Below are 22,454 nucleotides of genomic sequence, written 5' to 3'. Positions count from 1 at the left end.
AAGAAAACTATTGCTGATTGTTAATCATCCATATTTAGTTTCATCTGATAACGTTTTTGCTAAAAGCTTTTTCTGAATCCTAAACACAGAACTGTAACTGGAATATCTGGGAGTTCTGCAGAACTCTGAAAGTAAAGGTTTATTTTTAGCTCAAAACTTCAGCTTCTCTGAAGTCAGTTTTTGTCTCCAACATCTGAATGCTTTTTCTCTGTAGCTGAGACTGGTGACACACAGATGGAACTCATTACCTGCAGTGCCACATGCTGCTCAAGAGAAAGTTTAATGAGGGTGAGAAAAGTGGTTCAGACTTTTACTCATTGTCTTCCATCAGCAGCCATCATGACAGCTTCAGGAGTTTTGACAGCTTATACTGCTTCTGCAAGTGGATTTGCATATGGGGATGGCACTACATATTTTCCCCAAAAGACTAAGCTATCAAAGCAAGTTTGCCTCTTGTATGTATTAGATAGCCAAAAAGACCAGAAGAATTAGCAATTTCTTTAAAAGGTAAATCAACCAATATTCATGAGAATAATCTGCTACTAGGAGCTCAAAGTATATTGAGACAATGGTCTTCTGAATACAGATTAAATATCCACAAAAAAATCTGAAACCCTGTATTAAAAGGAAACAGAACAGCATTTTTAAAGTGAACGAGATGCAAAAAATCTTCTTTCCCCAGCACTAACTTTGAAAACAATATTTAGATATATTTTAGAAAAAATAGTTCTCATTAGTTTGCAGTAGTTGAAGACTACAATAACCAGTCATACAATTATGCTGAGTTGCTCCAGGTTATGCACAGGCATTCAGGAATTCCTCAGCACTCTCCCTATTTTGAAGTTGAGGCAATACAGTTTGTTCTTATAACTGATAGCAATGACCTGGTAAGGCATCTTCTCACATTGCTGCAGATCCATCCTTTCTCCTGTGCATAAAGCTGTTTTATTAAACCCTCTTCAGATGCTGGACAGGGCTGGGTGTCTTCAGGTGGATTGTCCTTACATTGCTTTACTTTGATCCAGTACTTTTTTTTTTTCCTTTTTTTTTCTTTCTTTTTTCTTTTTCTTTTTTCTTTTTCCTTTTCTTTTTCTTACCTTTTCTTTTTTTTTCTTTTTTCTTTTTCTTTTCCTTTTCCCTCCCCCCCTCCTTTTAGTTTCTATAAATGCAAAGAATTATGAACTATTTCTATGTTACCTTCAGTCTGATGATGTAGGTATATTGACCTTGACTGAATCATGTGTATGGACCTCTTTTTTTCTTTTTACAGCTGAGAACTGATGGAAGCAAAGGATGTCTGTGGTAAATCAGAAATCAAAGGATTTAAGAGTGGGGAGCTCAGCCTGCTAGAAAGGTAAGTGCCTGCCCAGTAAGAGGTGCTACTGCCCTGTTTCCGTTCCAGCAGAAGCTGAAAGCCAGAAGTCCTGGTCTTTCTTATAGAAAAGATATTACTGATCAGTGTTACCAGGAAGGATCATTAGATGTAAGTTATGGTTCCTTCATCAGATTATTGTAGTGTACACAGGCAGTCTGGAATCAGTGGCTCTGCAATTGCATCTGCCTGTAGCAATGCCTTAGATGTAGAGCTCAGGTCAAGATTTCCAGGTGGGATGAAGCTTTCACATTGCAGCTCAATTAAACAAGTGTAATAGATCTCTGATCAGAAGGCTGGAAAAGGCAGCTCACAGGGATTGATCCCATGCTGTGTAGACAACTCTGTCATCTACTAATATTCAGATAAGCACTGAAACTGAGAAAAAGGAAGGGAAATAAACACCTAATTAAGGAACTGTAATGAACATAAGGAAAATAATAACAAAGTATTTGGTAGAAATTTTGAATTTGTATGAAATGTAAATCTCTGCAAACTTGGAACACATCCCATCAAAATCTCTTTAGAACTGGTACACATTAGATTATATAATAGCTATCTATGTGCAAGTCCAACTCCAGAGACACCAGCTTCCTAAAAATTAAAAATTAATTGCAAAAGAGTCTATTAAAACAAACAAACAAATTGTTAAACCTTTTTTTTTTTTTTTTTTTTTTTTAAGCACAGGTTTTTAATCTCGTTCTCTTTTTATTCAAGCTGCATGAAGCTATATTTCTTTTTATACTTGTGGTCCTTGGCATAGAATAAAGATTGACCTCAGCTGACTTTGTTCAAATCTTTCCTTATGTAATTCTATTCCCCATCATGCTGGCAAATAGGATTCTGGACAATGTCAACATGCTGTCAGATAAAGCATTTTTATTTCTTCACTCTTTTCTTTTATCCTGTAAGAGTTGCTTGATGTATGCTTAATATACATACATTTAGGAAAATATGACAGTCTGATGCATACCCAGAAAAGGGGTTTTACTGCCTTACTTTGCCTTCTGAGAGTGTTTCTTGGATCAAAAATTTAATCTATGCCAAGAAGGAAAAATAAAATCTAGTATCTCCTCACTTGGTTTACTAGGATAGATTTGATAATGCGGATGGGGAAAAGTTACGAGTAGCTCACTGGTTAAAATAAAAACGCAGCAGCCTGTTACTGGTTATAGATTTTTTGGCTACAGATTTTAAAGTTAATAGGAGTGAGCATATGGCTATTACACCAGTGAGAGATCTGCTTTGTTAAAGATCTGATATAGGAATAAAGGGAAGGGGTGATGAATGCCTTGTGACTGGCATTGTAGGGTCTCTTCAGCTTGTCTAGGCAACTACAATTGAATCTTTTGGGATAGGGTTTTAAAACTGAATTTTCAAAATTTGTGTAATCACTTTATGTGTTTCTGTGATCAAATTGGTACGTCACTGAATGCTTGGAGGAATAGAAAAAAAACACCTGTCTGATAAGACTCATCATATCTTACACTGTTGGAGAGAAGATAGAAACAAAAGAAATGGCTACCATTAATCACTGTATTCAGCAGAACAGGGTATACTTAGGAGGATGCCTACATGGACCTTCCACCAAGAACAGCACTAGTGAAGAGAGGGGAAACAAATGAGACTAGAGGAAAAAAAAATGTAAAATCAGGAAGTTAGAGAATAAACAAACCACAGAGTGGCAGAGAAAGAAACTTTTGGTCTTTCTCATTTTAGAACATACAGGAAACAGTTTCAGTGAGGAAAATTCTGGTTGAACAGTTTTTCTACTTGGGACAAACAGCCTGATATTCAGAAAATCTCACCACTCACAGTCCTGCATTAGAAATGGGCCAACTTGAGCTTAGAAAAAATATTATCTATCTCTTCCTATTCAATGGCTTTGAATAGGACCCTTCCTTTCCTTCCTGCTTCCCCTTCTTCACCTGTCCCTCTTTGCTTTGGCATCCTGGGAGGATTCCATCCATTCCTCTGCCTGTGGTCCTGATCCATGCCAGCCTGAATCTGTGTGTTCCTGCCTCCAATTCCCCACTGCTGCTGACTCCGGGAGTCCAGCCTAGATTTCCCAGGGCTGCCCTGCAGCCTTGACAGTGACGTGAGAGTTATTGAGGGAAAAGGGGGAGGAACGTGGTATCAATTTTCTTGTATATTTGTATCTATTTAGTAATTTCTCCTATTTATCATTACTGTTTCATTAAAGCTGTGTAGTTTAGTTTAGCTTAGAAAGTTTAGAAGTAGTTCTTTGCTCTTGTTTTAAAACTGCTTTGAAAAGAAAAATTATTAGTGTAATAGCCCCTACAGTTTAGTTAGGTACCTCATGGCTTTGTCAGAGCAGTCTGTTGGGACATCATCACCCATGCTATTAAACTTTTCCAGTAAAATGAAAAATAAGGTGGACTATGATCACTTTACATCCTAATTGCCTTGCAGTTGAATCCCACAAGGTCTGCCGAACCCAGTGAAACCTTCCACTTTATGCACCATAGTTCTTTCATTTCAGTGTTAAGATGTTATCTCTTTCTCATCTCCTAATCCTTCAGGAAAAATAAAAATAAAAAATACAAACAGCTACACATTGTCATCTTACATTGCCCATAAGCTTAGTTCACGCCTTCAACAAACATTTAATGAAAGCCTGTGTTTAAATGAGTTGGACTGCAGTTTTCCCAGCCTTTCTATAACCAGACTGCTTTCATGGTCTTTTTGCTCTGCGTATGTACCCTATTTCTAAATGCATTTTGTTTTGATTGATACAGCTTTAGAGAGTGCCTTGGAGAGAAACACTGAATTATTAAGCCTTGAATATAGCTGGCTTTCATCCACTACAGTACCTTTGTCATAGCCCCATACTTCAAAGCTAATCTTTGATAATGAGCTTTTGCTTTCTTTCTGTTTATACTTAATGCAATTTCTGATGTTAAAATGATAGCCCACATCTCTTTAAGAAATTATTTTCCAAATCCTCACACATGCTCATGGTTGATGTCAACATCTACTGAGAACTTTTTTGCCTTTTTTTTTCCTTTTTTTAACATTTACTAACTTGCTTCACATTTTTCCCCAGCTTCATTTTTTTCCAGGCTCCAGCTGTAGTATTTCCTATTTTTAATTTGTCTCTCTTAATTAGGTAAACCTGTTCCAATCTGATTTTGAAAATGACATCCTGCCTTTGAATCTCATTTTTACATTTAGGGTACTCCTTTTAACATCTTCTTTCTAAGTCTCTACTATGGAAAAATTTAAGCTGATTTTTTCTTTTACTAACATAAAGATCAGGCTTCAAGCTTTTCATAGAACTTGGTGTGACCTTTTCTGCTTTTGATCTTTTTTTATATTCTTTAGGTTAGCAGTCTTTATATCTCTGTTTCCATAGGGAGCACAGATCTGTGAGAATTAGCAGGGGATTGAACAGGTTTATTCCTCTCCTATGATTGTTCTTTTGGAAACAGAGATCATATTTTTCACCACTACTGTTTTCTGTGTTAGATCCTAGATTTCTTACTCCATTTTCTGTTTTTAGGGAATAGCCTTTGTTTCACACAAACCTTCTTTATTGATATTTTTTTTATATATCAGGCAGTTCACTCTCATTGTTCCCACACATTCTGAGTTTAGGATAAAGTAGTTCAGAATTTGGTGCTGCAGTTGTGCCCCATTTCTTGCACTAATTGTAGAGAGTGTGATCCTCTCTTGTCACATAAAATCCACCACAATTCTCTAAATGCCCTAAAGCCTCTGTTGAACTAGTACTTAAAAGCTTTGCTCTCATAGAGCACAGTTAGTCTCAGCTAAAATCTACATTTTTCAGCAATTGTTTTTGCATGTGAAATGTCTGCAAATTTCTGAAATTTATAAATCTGGGTCACATTTTGGCATTCACTGGGTGAATAAAACCTGCTGAGCTCAGCAGGAATGGAAGAGTGCACAGAGATGAAAGTTGCTTTTTCTGTCTATATTGTGAGTCTTGTTACTTTTTTACAAATTATATTTAGAATGTCTATTTTGAATCAAAGTTTCTGTAAGTTTTCTCAGACTGAAATGTGAGAAGATCCATCTGAAAAGCATAAGCTGGCAGCACATCCACTCCTTTTTACTCCTTTTACATCATACATCTCTTCTTGGAGTGTTGTGGTTGTTTGGTTTTGGTTGTTTTGTGGCATTTTTTTCATTGTGGGAAAGAGGTGGAGAAAAAATAAACTGTTCTTCTGTCCAGACTGAAAGTCTCTGTGCTATGTATGATTTACACTAGCACTGATGGGTTATTCTGCATCACATGGATGCTGCCTAGACAACTGATTTACCTTGGAGGGACTGTCAGAGTGAAAAAGCATGGAAAATCTACTTTTTTATTCTGTTGAAAAGGAAAGAGAAGCTAATCAGAGCTTGTCTGATCTGATCTGCTGAGCAAAGTGAGCCAGCTGATTTTGATTAGCAATGCTTACTGTAGGGATTGGAATGAAGTTTTGAAAAAATCTTTATTGCTGAAGCAAAATGTTGGTGCAATGCCAGAGATCCACTTGTGTGCAATGAAAATCAGTGTGGCACAGTGCATGAAATTGTGAAGAAAACTCTCTTGGGAAAAAATGCTTGTGCAGACCTCAGTAAATGTACATTATATACATAGAAGTCTCATTTCTTTAAGCAAAAAATTCCTAGTTTTTCACTGACATAAAACCAGTGACAAAATTTTTGTTGCTAAATACCTCAGCGAGTATTTTCTAACTGAAATCCTGAAGAAGACATTAATAGATTAAGACTCACTATGACTGCAATAAAGAACTACTGTTCTTACCATTTTACATCTGAGAACAGTATGATACAGATGTGATGCACCCAAAAAGGCAAACACGGCATATGGCAAACATGGCATATGGCTGAAATGTCAATCAAATGAAAACTAGTATTTTAAGAAGACATAAAATATAAATGCAGTCTTCTGATTACACTTGATAGCATAGTTGCAGCATTTCATTTCCCAGTTTTCAAATGGTAACTCTTTGGAAAGCTCCTGTGGAATGTCTGGTTTATATTTATTAGTTTTATTAATTAATAATGAAATATTATATTTTTTAAACAAATTATCATGTAGGAGTACTACTTCCTCTCATTATCACTTTATATTTTAATTCCTGCAATATCAGAGGCAACAAAGGAGGAAAAAAATCTAAATCCTTCCTGACTAAATTTTAGATTCCACTAATAAGACAAGCGTTGGCTGGGAGTATAAAAAAAGAAAAAGAGGAGTGGACTTAGAATCTGAATGCCTTCTTCCATCTCAGCATTGTAATTATAGGGAAGTTTATACTGCTGGTCCTCAAACCATATTTTTTTCTCAGGTATAGATGCTATGCCAGTTTCCACTATTGTCATTTTGACAAATGTTCGGTCTGTGACCACAGCCTGGACTACTTCCTTACTTTCAGCTGCTGCAGAGATCTCTACCACTTCTCAGCTTCCCTCAAGAGTTCATCAACCTCTTAAAAAATGAATCATGCCTGACCTTCTGTGCTTAGGCAGATGTATTTACATAACCCTGAAATTCTGTATATGGTTATAACTGTGTGTCTATGTTTACCCATATTACAGCTCTGTGTTAGTTACATAGATAAAAATCAAAAAGAACGGTAACAGAGATATCACAATAGATGGAAATAATTCTCTATAATTCTCTTTTCGAATACTGTGGCTCCAGACAAAGCTATGCTGATCACATAGGAAGTACCAGACAGAAAACTATTGGTATTTCACTGATTTAGCTCCTCTAACAAATATGTGCCATGAGACTATATATATAGTTCACAGACCGCATGTAACCTAGGGCCATGACACCCAAAGGCCCCCTCTCTCCTCTTAGAAAGTCCCCTCTCAGGCTCGCTCTCATAACTTTTCTCACTATTTCTCTTTATCACAAAAACCTTTCAAAACAAGCTTTACATTTTAAATCATAATCTCTTCACCCTTTCCAATACCAAAATTCTTCTCTGTATTACAGATTTTCTCTCACTGTTAGTCTGTACCTTTTTTGAGCTAGATTTCAATCATTCCCTATACTCTGGCTTCATCCTGTAATTTCTCATTGTGGTATTTTTACTATTTACATACTAAATGTGAAATATATTTTTTTGTCTTATCTTCCTCTGGATTTTAATTCTTCATCTATTTCTAAATCTATTCTTCTATCTCTCATAGTTCCTCTAGTCTCTCATTAGGTAAGTGAATTCTTTTTTCTTTTGCATCCATCTAACAGAAGGACACCAGACTCTGTTTTTTAATTTATATTTTCTGGGTACTCAAATAGCACCTGGTATCTCTTCTCTGCCAAGAGCTCACAAAGTTCTTTCCATTCTTGATGTCTACTTCAGCCACATTTGCATTTTAACATATGCTTTTCATACCCCCTGAGACAACCTCTGCTGTCTGCAAATCAGCACTTCCTTAGGTGCAGGATAATGCCATGGGATGGGGCTGCTGCTGAAGAAAAGCACTCACCAGCACCAGCACACTCAGTAGCAGTCTGGGAAAACATCCAATGCCAAAGGGAACTTGGAAGTGGTTAACTATCATGTTTGCTTTCTGTTCTCTTCCCCTAGAGTGCTGGTACCTCTCCCAGCCAAAGGGAAAGGCTTTTCCCCCACTGGGATCTGCAGCCAAATACCCTCTCTTGCAATTAGTTGTCTAAACAGGCATTTAGTCCTTCTAATGAATCAAGTCCTTAGTGTATATTCCTTTTGTCTTTTAGTTTACTTGACTGTAGAGGACCTAAGCATAAAATCTCTTGCATCAGCTACATTTTCCATTTTTGCTCTTCATTAGGCTGCATATAGTGGCTGAAGGAGCTGGAGCTCATTACTAGAGCTACATTTAATAATTTGGGGCACATTTTTAATTGATCCCTGAGGGATTGCTCCAAAACGACTTGTTTATCCAAGTGCCAATAATATAGTGACAAATCATACTGTTTACTTGCTTCTTTCCATAGCTGATTCAACATGTACCTCATTTTTTGTTTTATATTTCACCTCAGGTTGCTGACTTAACATTAACAATCATTTTTCAACTTCTAGGTCATGAATGTAAATAGCTGTTATGAACTGTGTCAATGGTGGATATGTTAGGATAGTTGCCAAAGATTTTTATTATAACTGGGGAAAAGTTATAAACAAAAAACTTTACAGGGAAGTAGACAAAAGAGAACAGAGGGACACACTAGAACACACAAATCAGAAGACAGGAGCTGTAGTCTACTCCCTGATATCTAACCTGGACCCTGAGAGATCATCTACCCTTGAAAAGTCATTTTGCTCATCTTTTCTTCAGGTACATCCATCTCAATAAAGAAGATGTCTTCTTTTCCTTTTTGAAATTATCAGTTGACAAGATTGTATGAAACCTTCTTTGCATATGGTAGAATAGTCATAGATGGAGGAAAAAAATTGTTTTCAACCTCTATCCTGTATCAAAGTATCTCTAAAAAGTAAATTCTAAGGAACAATTGAAAACTTGGCTAAAAGTTTATCTTTACCACAGAGGGAAATGTGATTATATTTTAACTCACAGAAATACAGATACTTTCATCTAATGCTTTCAACACCTATTTTTTACTCTATTTCACCCCTGTACTCTCCTCCAGACGGGCACATTGGGATAAATGTATAAGCATTTCCTTGCCTAAGTCTTTGGGTAGTGTTTACACCATCCTGTCTGATGAGAAGCTCCCAGGTCACTACCCCAGCGAACTTGCACAGCGAGTAAAGTGGGGTCCAGTCTTTTCACTTTTGCATGACATAATGCTAATTAGAACTACCTCCCATGAGGGTTTGTTAATTTTTACATACAGTTATGGCATCATGTTGATCCCTGTTGGCTTATGTCACTGCACACTCCTCTGCATCCCTTTGTCCTCTAGGTTTTCATGAAAACCACTAAAAGTTATTCAGAATATTGAATTCCTCCCATGGAATGAAGATGGAAGGCCACAGCAGAAGTAAATTTTTAAAAGGGAAAGTGACAAGCAAGCAACTAAAACTCCTCTGAATATTCCAGAACCGTCCCTCAGGTTGTTCACTGTGGTGCAATAACCTAAATTTTCTGCACATTATTCTGATTTGAGAATAGGACACAGCAAAACTGATCTCCCAGACAAACTGTTGCTGCATTCAGTTCCATGAATGTTCTGAGGAAGGTCAGGAGACTTAGGATGACGTTTCTCTACTGTGTTTAGTTTTACTGCTTTCAGCTGATTTCAAAGTAGTACAATGATGGCTGAATGAGCAGCACTGGTTTTGACACTTGATCAATGCCTACCACTGCTGGTTAGCTCAAAAACTTGCAAAACCACAGATAAAGCTCCGATGGGCCCTAGATTAACATCAGGAGGTTTGTTCTCTCTTTTCAAGACTAAAGGAGCTGTATTGATAGTATAAGTAGAATATGTAAATTCATTTACCTAAATTTACCTGTAAATTTATTTACCTAAGCTCTACAGTGGTGCTTTAAGATTTTACTTCTACATACATTATTCCCTCAGACAACATTTTGAAGAGATCCTGTTGAAAGGTGTGACGGTACAATTTCTCCATTCTCTGTTGCTTCAGTATTTTGAGGGAACACACATAGTGTTAGGTTAAAATTATCAAGAAAAGTGAAAAAAACCTCAAACAAAACAAACATACACAAAGAATCTGAGGTTTCATTCCATTAGATTCACATTACACCATAAAAATGATGCCTCTTTATTTAAGACCTTTTTTATTCTGAGAATTGTCCTGAATGACACTGACACACACTGACGGAACAACTTTATATTCATTTAGTATTAACTTCAACATATTCACACTCTAAAAATAGCAAAGTACAGACTTTAAAGAGATCAGAAAAATTAGCATCAGAAAGTAACCACTTACATACCTATGCATTATATCACAGAAGTCTGACCACAGCACATTTTCTAAATCACATAATCATTCAGCCTCACAATCTGTTATGCCTGTTGCTTTTTGATATGACATACTGAGTGCTTGAGTTTTCTGTGTCCTGCATTTTTTTGTTGTTCAGATTATTAGAGCACTTCTATCACTAACTTCTATCAAACTCAAAACCTGGTTTATCACTAGCCTAAGCTAGTAAATTGATTTTCAGCTGTTTGGAGACATTTCATTTATCTCTGTCTCCAAGGACTGCATGATCTCACCTCAGTTTCTACCTGATCAAAGATCTGGATTACCGAAAGCATCCTTTCTGGTGCATGAAATACAAAATTTAATCAGACACCTTTTCTTTCTGTAAAAAAAAAAAAAAAAAGCAAGATGGGATAGTTCCTTTCTGCATTTCAATAAACAATTTATACACTTTGCTCTAAATTTACTTCCATTAGAGCAATTTGCAAATTGCTCTAATTTACTTCCATTAAAAAAACATTTTCAGCATGTACACATTTTTTTTAGAAACTATAGGAAAGCCAAACCATTTTCAAGAAAGGTTTAACAAGGTCATAAGCCCTAGCATCTACAAAATATGTTTTATGATGTTAATTTTAATGTGAACAGAATATGTTGGATTTGAATGTTGCCTTGATTGATTGATGGTCAAAATTCTGCAGCATTGTGCAAACACATACAAAGGAGACTTAAAATTGACTACATAGAAATATATGCTTGGTGTATATATATAAATATATATATATATAATGTATAGAAAGTTTATTTTTATTTTCAGTGCTCAGATTAAAGGAATTCCAAAGTGATGTGCATTTTAAGTGGATACAAGTATTGAAGTTTAATGAGAAACAAAAGAAGAAAAAGGAGGTACTTCTTAGAAAACTGACATTGGTTTTACTTCGGTTTTTTTGTTGTTTTTTTAACCATGTGGCTTCATAAGGTTTTTTTTGTTGCTGTTTTTTGGTTTTAGTTTTTTGTGTGTAGGGAAATTGTTTGGAATATTTTGGGTTTTGTGGGTTTTTTGTGTGTACTATGGGTACTCTGAAGATAAACTGTGAAATTTATTAATCACTGTTACTCATTTATGAATTGTATTATTGGATCAGCAAGTGATTTATAAGTTTAAGAGATTCTTCATATTATTTTGTATTCAGCTGGTCTCAAATCTATGCAAGTGGTCTTGATTTTTTCGTTATGAAACATGCATCAGGATGTCAGCCTTAGATTCTAGTCATGACATGTGTCAAAGAAAAACATCAAAACACAAGTGCACAGATATTCTTCCACTTGAAAATGTGAATGGGCTATAAAGGCATCATGACAGAAGACAAATTAGTAATCTTTCACCATTTATATAAATAAATTTTAGTACCAATCTGTAGTGTAACGAGGCAACCAGGTGCCACTAATTGCCAGGGAGTGAGCATGAGCTTGTGTCAAGCCCACCTGTGCCCAATTAGGGTGGGCCAGCACTGCGCATGAGCAGGACCAGGGGCCAATAAAAGGCTCATGCTCATGTGCAGTGGGGGCCCACCCTAATTGGGCACAGGTGGGCTTGACACAAGCTCATGCTCACTCCCTGGAAATTAGTGGCACCTTGTTGCCTCGTTACACTACACCAATCTGTCGGTCCTAGGTGTAGTCACAGTACAGCTGCAAAGGTCCACTCTGTTGTGTCTAACTGAAGGAAAAATATGGAAATGGTAGTGGTTTCATAAATTATTTTTATTTTTTATCAATTAGTTCTTCATTGATTTTTTAACTGAGCTAAAAGAACATGAATCAGAAATATGTTCATGTAATAAAAAAGTACTTGGAAGAAAAGATGTTTCTAATAACTCTGCTGAGGTAAGTGGTCTTTGCTTCAACACTAACAATGGACCAAAATGACCAAGAAATACAGGTATTGCTTTCTTATCCTCTAACAGTATTTGGCTCCTATAGTCAGAGCAGGAGCATGAACAAAAAAATCTGTGAGGGAGTGGGATCAATCAGAAGTTATTTTGAAGTGTCACTTGCTTTCAAGTATCATGAGGAAACTCACTTTCGATCTTTAAATTCAGTGTTGTCAAAGGCATTATTTATTAATTTTCACTAAAGTAAGGGTATAACTGGTGGGTTTTTTTACATGTATAGGCAGTAGAAGAATGGATATGCATGTTAGAATGGAATTTGCTATAATTCATATTTGAAGCCAGATGGGCGGTGCAGCCTAATAGCATTGGATGAATTCAACACAGATATAAGATTTTAAAAAAAAGATGATTTAAAAAAAAATCTGTAGGAGGAGCAGAAATCTGCTGTTTGATCCCAGGTGCTTGATTCCATACAATTGTTTCAGAAGAGAGCTTGCACAGGAGCTGCCGTCTTCCAGCTTCTGGGAACCAGCAGCTTGGTGAGGCAGGGGTCCCTGGGGGAAAACAGAGCAAGTGCACAGGCTAATTCCTGCCAGTGTTTCAGTGGAAATGACTTCTCTTTCTGCTATGTCTGTACTCTTTAAAAAGTCTGCCAGAACCATTATGCAATGATGAGATTTTGAAGATTACATTATCTGCAAAAATCTGACCTTTCGTTAGTTGCCTGAGCAGAAAGTAGCACCTTCTCTTAAGCCAAGATTTAAGTTCAGTTTTAAAGACAAGTGAAATGGAAGACCCTTTTGTTTCACTTTGGTTCTGTTCTCACACATGTTACCTGTTCAGTGTAAGTGATTCAAGATATGTGTTTAATCTAATTCATCCTAAACAGAGAATTTTAAAAGCAGAACATGGTGCATTTGCTAAGAAGACTCTCCTTTCATACTTCTCAGTGATTCTATGCTATTTATGAACATTTTTACATAATTAGACTGTTTATTTCAGTCATTCCTTTCCTATTGAAGACATTTTACAGAAGCCCCTATTCTTTTCAAACATCTGTATATCAGTCTATCTGACACGAACCATACCATTTAACCCTTTTCCCCAATGTTAACCAGTGATGTGTCTAATTAACTATCAAAAAACCCCAAACCAAACCAAAACTATGTAGAAAAAACCTGATGTGAAAAGCAGAAAGATATGGTTAACAAGTTAGTGATTCAGTATGCTAGCATTACATGTGATAGATGTTGGCTTGTTCTAATGTTGTGTGTAAATGTGCATTTCAAGATAGTAGCTTTAAAATATTAATAAATTCATGTTATTTTCGACCATCATTCAGAACTTTATCCATCCCCACAAACAGTCAACAAAACCAAATATGTTGAAGCATGTCTACTTTTCCCTTATGAGTTGAAACCTGGATTATTAATTTTTGGCAGTTGCCATGCCTGACCCAGTCATGTGTTGCGTTTGTGCCAAGGTGTTAATATGTGTATACAAAAACTAATTATGAATAAAATATTTCTGACTAAGAACATGCTCAGAAGGAGAAAAACAACGTGAAGCTTTTTGTAAGCACTAATATAAATTCTGATAAAAGACCGTTTAGTACAAATAAATAGTGTAGCATTCTTTCTATTCTAACTAGAAATGAAGCAACTTAGTTTCAAAAGCAAAATACATCAATTATTGATGTATGAATATTCTTAGTTTTTAAAGCAGAATTATTTCCTATTCATTAGCATTTATCCAGAAGTCATTAATTTTAATATGCATTCGGGTGATGGTATTTGAATTGTAAATAATTCTGCATTCTACACAATTTAACCACATTTTGCATATTCATGAGACAATTTAGTCAAAAGATGCAGCAGGGCATGCGTTGCTTTGGGATATAGTCACATTGGGTATTCTGTGGTTCTGTGTTGCCTAAGGCTTCACCTACCTCATTTATGAAAGATCCCATGCACCAATGTCTCATGTAATTGAGATGAAGAGGCCTCAGTGAAAGCACTTTACAAACATATTCAAGTTAATATTTTCACATATGTTAATATGGTCTTTATGCAAAACAATCTATCATAGCGAAACATATGTAAAACCATGACTGAAAAAAAGAGAATATCTCAGTTACACAGATTATTTTCATATACTGAAATAATTTCTCTGTGCTAGGCAACACATTTCATCATACTACAGATAGCTCGACTTTGAAAAGGAAAAGTCAAAATCCCTGCGGGCATCTATGTGCTACATCATCATTAGCCCTCCAGGATACTAAAGGTAATTAAAGGCTTTAAGACACTCACCAACACTTGTACCACATCCTTCAGATCTGAGTCTCTTAGAGTGTTTTTAGAGATGAGGTGGGTATGAGAGGAACAGAGCAGGATCTTTTACATTGACTGACCAGTGTACTGTGCTGGCATGCTTTATTTTCTCTCTGGTACATGCAGATTGTGAATTTAATTATGGCATGCAATCTATTCTGTTAAATAATTTTTGAACCTATTCTATGCAGCTTACAAGGTGAACATTTACCTCCAGAATGAATAGTCTTTAAAAATATATCTGAAGAGCTAAGAGTCTGATTAAAAGGATGGTGTCAAGTAATCCTTGCTAAAAATCAGTGGTAGGAAGGTGAGTAAATTGTTACATTAAATGTATCATTTACTATCACAGAAAAGTCTCTCCATATCCAGAGAAGTGAAATACAAAGAACAAGACAATAAACATCCTTGAAAAACACTTCTCAAAACCCAGAAAAATAAGTGGGCTAGACAAAGGAGGCTAACCAAGAGTGAAACAAAACAATGCCAGTACCCTGAAAAAGGGCCAAACGCATTGAATTCCTAGTGTATTTGGTAAATGTTTAAGACATAGAGAAGCTGTAATGGTACAACAGTAAGCATTTTCTTGTATCACCAGGAAAGTCTGTGGATGTTATTTATCTGGACTATGGTAAAGCCTTTAACACTGTTTCCCACAGCATCTGAATGGAGAAATTGGCTGCTCAGACTTTTGGCTGAGTAAAAAACTGTCTGTAAGGGTAGGCCCAAAAAGTTACGGTGAATGGAATTATATCTGACTGATGATGAGTCACAGGGAGTGTTCCCCAGGTTTCCCCTGGTAGAGGGGACAGCTTTCTTTAATGTCTTTCTTTAATGTCATCAGTGATCTTGACAAGGGAATCAACTGCACCCTTAGTAAGTTTACAGATGACACCAACTTGGGTGCAAGTGCTGACCTGCCTGAAGGTAAGAAGGCTCTAGAGTGGGACTTGGATTGATGGGCTGAGGCCACTTGTATGAGGCTCAACAAGAATAAGTGTTGGGTGTTGCACTTGGATTACAACAACCCCTGACACGCAATGCAATGCAATGCAATGCATGGAATGGTAGAGAAGAGGGATGGAAAGCTGCCTAGTGGAAAAGGACCTGGAGGTGTTGGTCAAGATCTGGCTGAATATGATCCAGTAGTATGTGCCCAGGTGGCCAAGAAGGCTAACAGCATCCTGGCTTCTATCAGAAACAGTGTGGCCAGCAAGAGTAGGAAAGTGATTGTACCCCTAAACTCAGCACTTGTGAGGCCACACCTTGAGTACTGTATTCAGTTTTGGGCTCCTTACTACAAGAAGGACATTGAGGTTGCTCAAGCATGTCTAGAGAAGGACAACCAAGCTGGTGAGGGGTCTGGAGCACTAGTCCTATGAGGAGTAGTTTAGGCAGCTGAGGTTGTTTAATCTGGAGAAAAGGAAACTGAGGGAAGACCTTATTGCTCTCAACAACTACCTGAAAATAGTTGTTGTGAGTGAGGTGGGGGTTGGTCTCTTCTCCCAAGTAACAGGTGATAGAAGAGGAGGAACTGGTCTCAAGTTGTGCCAGGAGAGGTTTAGATTGGAGATTAGGTAAAAATTCTTCATTGAAAGGGTTGTCAAGCATTGAAACAGGCTTCCCAGGGAAGTGATGAAGTCACCATTCTTGTAGGTAATTGAAAGACATTAGGTATGGTGCTTAGGGACATGGTTTAGTGGTGAATCTGATGATCTTAAAGGTCTTTTCCAACCAGAACAAATCTATGACTTGATCTAAGATGAAGGGTCATGTGCAGACCAGAAGGGAACAAAGAGAACAAAAAGCTTATTAGGAAACTTCATTGACAGATATAAGGAGTGTTATTTTCAAGATTTTTATTAGGTTTTTCATGGAAGGGAAAAAAATTTGAAGGATTAAGAATAGTTAGCCCTTCTACTTCTCAAGATACAGTCTCTCAAGTGAAAGAAATAGCTTAAGTACTTGAAGTTTAACACGAGGAATAGGGGCAGGCATAAGCAGAAGTGGGAGCCAGTAGTAAGTGAAAGGTTCTAAGATATAAGGAAGGACATAGGTGTGAAGGGCTTTGAAAGTGAAGAAAGAAGTTTATGCTTGATTCACTGGAAAGTGGCAAGCAGCAAAAAGAGAACAGATGGTAGTAAAGCTCAGAAAATGATCTTCAGAGCAGCATTAAGAGTGTGACAAAGTTGCATTTATCATCAGACAACTTAGGTGACGAAAGCCTGAGTATGTCAGCTGCATCTGAGTTTCCAAGTTCTTAAGGACTCCTGTCTCTGAAAGGGAAAAAGAACATCTAAATTATATCATGAAAAACAAGAAACAGAATATAAATGTTTCAGACAAATATCTGTGGGTTGGGGGAATGGGGATGAAGGCTTATTGTTCATTTCCCTTTTAGCCAATCAAGAGCAATTTTATGATTCTATCAATTTATGTTGGGTAAATTCAAAAAAAAAAAAAAAAAAAAAAAAAAAGAGGTTAAATTTGAAGTTCCCTTTCTTTCTTTCTTCCAAAAAAGGCTTCCAAATTATGAGATGACAAAACGGGGTCATTAAAAAGAGACTATATTTATATATTTTAGTAATAATGAACATCACTTAAGAAAATATTCCAATTTTTTTTTGGTTCAGTGTATTGCATAAACTAAAAGAATTTACTTTACAGAATGGTCAAATGGCAATTTGTATCTGTGATGTTCTTGCAATTTTCTTTATTCATCACCATTACTTGTCCTTTACTTACCTGATGTAGCATAAAAAACACATTATAGCAATCACATAGTGCTAACTCTAACCTATCCTACAGAGAATAAATGCACAGAAAGCATGCTGTGAGTAAAATAATTCTGTTATTTCTGCTTTTGTGCACTGCCATGGGCCACAGCTAGAAGTAGTGTATGCAAAGCTTCTTTAAAGTAACCTTGGGTTGCTTTAGAAAATTTTACTACGATTAGGTAATAGTAACAAACATGGAGTAATTATTTCTGTAAATAACATTGAGAGAGCAAGAAAGAACATGAGGAAACTGGTAATTGTCTTCTGTTCTCCCCAGGCCTTGAATCACAAAGTTAGACAGTCACTAGAGCTTGGTACTAAAGTATTGCCAAATACCATCTTTACTGGCCTCATTTGTGATGGACTGTTCTTGGCTGAAAATATTTGCCCATTTGGGGCTCGTATTTCATGGAATCATAGAATTATTTACATTAGAAAAAGAGAAATTAGAAAAAATTATTTACATTAGAAAAGGCCTGTAAGCTCAAGGAATCAAACACCTGCCACTGTCAAGTCCACTTTACACATACACTAAGCACCTTGTCACCTTGTCATGGTAAGAGATCAGGTTAGTCAAGCAGGACCTGCCTTTCATAAGCCCATGCTGACTGGGCCTCATCACCTGGTTGTTCTGTATGTGCTGCATGATGTGCTGGCACTGAGATCAGGATGCCAAGCTTTTATGTAGCTCCCCAGACCCTCCTCATGGCCCTTCTTGAGGCAGGTGTCACATTCCTTAACCTCCAGCCAACACTTTACCTCTCTGGTTTGCCAGGGCTCTTGACAAATGGCAGTGACTCGGTGAGCACTTCTGCCAGCTCCCTCAGTGCCTTGGATGGATCTCATCTTCTCTCGACACTGTGTGTGTAGCAGGTCACTAAACACCTACCCTTGGATTTTGGGGGGCTTCATTCTGCTCCCCATCCCTGTCTTCTACATTTAGGTTGAGCCCCCTGGATGAGGTCCATGTGCAGTTTTTAGAGTCTGCCTATCTAAGAGAAGTGCTAGTCCATGACTTCAGGTCCTATGCTCTATGATGATAAAAAGAGTACCTTTAAGTGAGAAAATAATGAATAATCCATTACAAATAAGAAGTTTAGCACAATAATTACTCATTCTAAGGTCTTCTGAACTCATAGATATTTGCATAAATGACTCAACTGATTCTTGAATACCTAGAAAAAGCAAACAATATGAACACCCATCTCACTGTTGGAGGAATTAATCATTTTTAATCTAAAATCAGTGTTTTCAATCAGCCCAGTTCTTCCTCTTAATTGCTAGTGTGTAAAATGGCAAATCAGTTAGGAAGAATAAATGTTCTAAACAGGATAAAAGAAAGTAGATGCAAGATTATTTTTTAAAGATTCAGCTACAAAACCTTTGTTACTTTAAAGACTGAAGCAGTTTTCTTTTTTGTAATGTCACAAATGATGAAGTTTTTATGTGCAAATCAAGAAATAATTAAACTTCTGCTATCTAAAGCAAAGAACTCTGGAAATAACCAATAAAATGCAAGATGGATTAAAAAGAAAAAACTAATTAAGTGAGACATTTAAATTTACAGTTTCCATGGAGTGATTAAACAAGACTACAGTTTAGTAAATGTTGTAAAGTTATTCCCAGGGGTATTTTTTCATACTATTAGCGAACTTTTGTTGAAGGCATATGAAACCCTTTTTGTTTTCTTTCGTTTTGCATTCATTTGATAATGTTTCAGCATCATAAATACTCACAAAAACTGAGCATGAGGATATTCTTTATCTAGCTAAGAAACAGCAACAAAACCAATTGCAAACAAAAAGAAAAATAGTAGATACACTAAAGAATTTAGGAAAAACAATACTGACAGAAAAAGCAACGTAAATTATTTTGAAATATTAACCAAAGAAAAATTAAATATTTTCACAGATTTGTCATGGCAAGGAAAGACCAAGATCACCAGGAAAAAAGACCGTGCCCAGTAGATCATATCCTGAATTGCCACATCTACACAGTTGTTGAATAGCCCCAGGGACTGTGACTCCATCACCTCCCTGGGCAGTCCACCTCAGCACATGACTGCTCTCTCAATAAAGAAATTCTTCCTAATACCTAATGTAAACATTCCTTGGTGTAACCTCAGGCCATTTCCTCTAGTCCTATTGTTATTTACTTGAGAGAAGAGGCCAACACTCACTTCACTATAACCTCCTTTTAGATAGTTGTATAGAATGATGTCTCCTTTTCTTCAAGCTAAACAATCTCAATTCCCTCAGCTGCTCCTCAGAGGAAAACTTCTCCAAACCCTTCACCAGCTTGGTTGCCCTTCTCTGAATGCCCTGGAGCACCTCAATGTCTTTCTTGTAATAAGGGCCCCAGAACTGAACACAGTATGTGAGGTGTAGTGTCACCAGTGCTGAGGATAAGGGTATGATCCCTTCCCTTATGATTATCATTTTCTTGATTAGATAAATATTGTAGAAGGTACACTAAACAAAAGAATGACATAAGAGATATTGGACATTTTATTCCATTCACTGTTTCCATATGGTTTAAAAATTTATTTCCCCCACTTTAGTAGCTTCTTTTCCCAGACACTGAAATCACATTTTTTTGTATTTTATAAACATGTTCTTTTTTATAAAAAAAACTTTTTATAAGAGAAAATAATCTCAATTATTAAAGGCAAAGTACATTGTTGCAACAAAGATGAAAAAAAGCCTGCCTTGAAGTATATAAGAAACATTACTAGCATCTCCTCAAAGTAATTTAATAAACTGAATAATATATTTAAATGTGGATAATAAAACTGTGGCTTCAAGATATGCTACAAAAGTGTTCTGTCCTAAGCAATAAAAACTGTCCATTTTTTAATAGATACTTTCTACACTGCATATGTACCATTGCTACATTTTATTTTCTGTGGAATGATTAGGAAACCTTTTAATGAGATCAGGATTTTCGTTAAAGCAGAGCTCTTGAGTTATTTTAATTCACTCTCTCAGCAGTGGAGAATTCACAGAAACAAAGATCACTTCAGATCCGCAAATGTATAATGGTATGGAAACTGTTCTATTCAAAATGCACATCTGCAATTCTGTAGCATAAGCATTTTTCTTCCTCACTGCACCCTCATTCAGCTCCTAAGTTATTGTGAAGAAAGCATTTCCAAGTCCTGGAGAAATTATTCACCTCTAACCTTGACATTCAAAGCATTCAGCAAGGTGCAGTTTTTCTGTGTAGCAAAAAGTCAAACTGGATTTTTAAAAATATGTAAGAGACTATATGTTAATACAAGAACTTCCTCACTTTCATAGATTCTGCAGCAGTTTCCATTCAAACTAGTTACAGCTTATCAATGATAAGCATTAGTATAAACAATATTTAAGACCTTGATATATTAAGGAATAATTAAATGCCTTTTCAATGCAAAGAGCCACATACACAGAAGTATTAATATTATATTTACTGCTTACAGATACAGTTTATATACAAGTATTATAAATTGTCCTAGAACTCAGAGACGGTGGAAATTCTGACTTAAATATATGTAGAGAACTTATCTTAAATAATAATCATTTCAAAGTAATAATCTATTGAAGAATGACAGCATTGTGTTGCTACTTTTAGTATTCAGCAAGCAGTCATCCTGTCACAGCTGCCAGAACTGACTGATAAATGTTCAAAAGAGTCTAGAAGAATATTGACAAACCCTCAACTTGTGTGTTATATGGAGATAAGGACACCAAAATTATATTTACTTGAGCTCCTAGTGTAGCATGCAACTTCACAAAATAGTGAAGCAAGTTTTTACTATTTCTGTGTGCATTTTATTTATTTAATGCTACGCACTATACAGTTCAAGTCCTGTTCAGTGATTCAGTGCTGGATAAAATTACTAATCTCTAAGGGGCTTGGGGGGAGAGAGAGAAAAAAGGCAACCACCTACCTTCCTCCTTTCAAGCTCCATCCCTCCATCCTCTCTTGAAAAAAAGTAAAGATACAGGAATAAGTGTACCATTTTCTCTGCCTAGGGTTGTTCTACAGGAATTCCAAGGTGAACAAAACCACTGAGACTGTGTGCTGCAGCTATTCTACATAAAGCATCAGTATAGATTACAAACTTTGTTCTATTCTCTTGACATATGTAAGAAATCAAGATAATGATTCCTTTAATAAATGATAGGAGGTTTTAAGTTGCAGACCACATCTAGAATTTGTGATGAATCAGTCTGTGATTTATTGGACTTGCAGTCCTAAATTTAGAAATTACAGTGTTGGATTTTTTTTTTTTTTTTTTTTTTTCCTGGCACATATTCTGGGGTCAGTCAGGGTTACATGTACTTTGAATGGAAATTGTGCAAGAAAGTCTTTATCTAATTTATTTTTATGTTAATATTTTGCCTCCTGGACATGGATCAAGACAAAGACCCCCAGCAAGAATTTTTAAATGCTAATGTCACATGATATAACTATTTATGGACAGTGTTTTCAAGTCTTTCCATCAACTTCAATAAATTTTTTGTTGCCTTTTGTCATTTTAAAAAAGCAAACACCATTTTTCTTTCAGCATTTGTCATTTCAGCAAATCAGAAATGTATTAATTTTCACTGAACTTTGTAGGAAATCCTACAGAGTTTCAAATCTGTTATAAATTAACATTTAATTGCCCAAAGTACTACTCAGGAACTTGGGCTTCAAGGATGTGACTTTACTGAGGAGACCTGCTAGGTTTGTGAGTGCTGGTGATCCATGCCTTTTCTTACAGAGATATTTGAAATATTTGGGTTTTATTCTAAGTTCTAGTGAAACGAAAAATAAAAAAATAACAAGGAGAATCCTCTCAGAAATGTATTTTTCTTTATCTTAGTAGCTGAACTAAGGTTTTTATATCAGATATAAAACTATGGTGAGTGAATTTTATTGAATAACACAGATTATTTCTGAAGTTCTAGCTAGTTCACAGAACTAGTGAATCCTCTTAGGGGCAAAGACATAACCAGTGAAAAACCACATTTTTCTCTTCATCTTTCTCACAAGTTTAAGTTTAAACCTTCTCAAAGATGCATAATGTGACTTTTAAGGATGTAGATAAGAACAAAGTACTGTGTGGAAGCCATGGAACGTTTCCAGATGTAAAACTCATATACCACCTATTAGCTGTGATTGTAAATCACAATTTTGAGAACAAATTT

This window comes from Calypte anna, chromosome 2, assembly GCF_003957555.1.
Source record: "Calypte anna isolate BGI_N300 chromosome 2, bCalAnn1_v1.p, whole genome shotgun sequence".
Classification (NCBI taxonomy): domain Eukaryota; kingdom Metazoa; phylum Chordata; class Aves; order Apodiformes; family Trochilidae; genus Calypte; species Calypte anna.
This window is presented reverse-complemented; position numbering follows the sequence as displayed.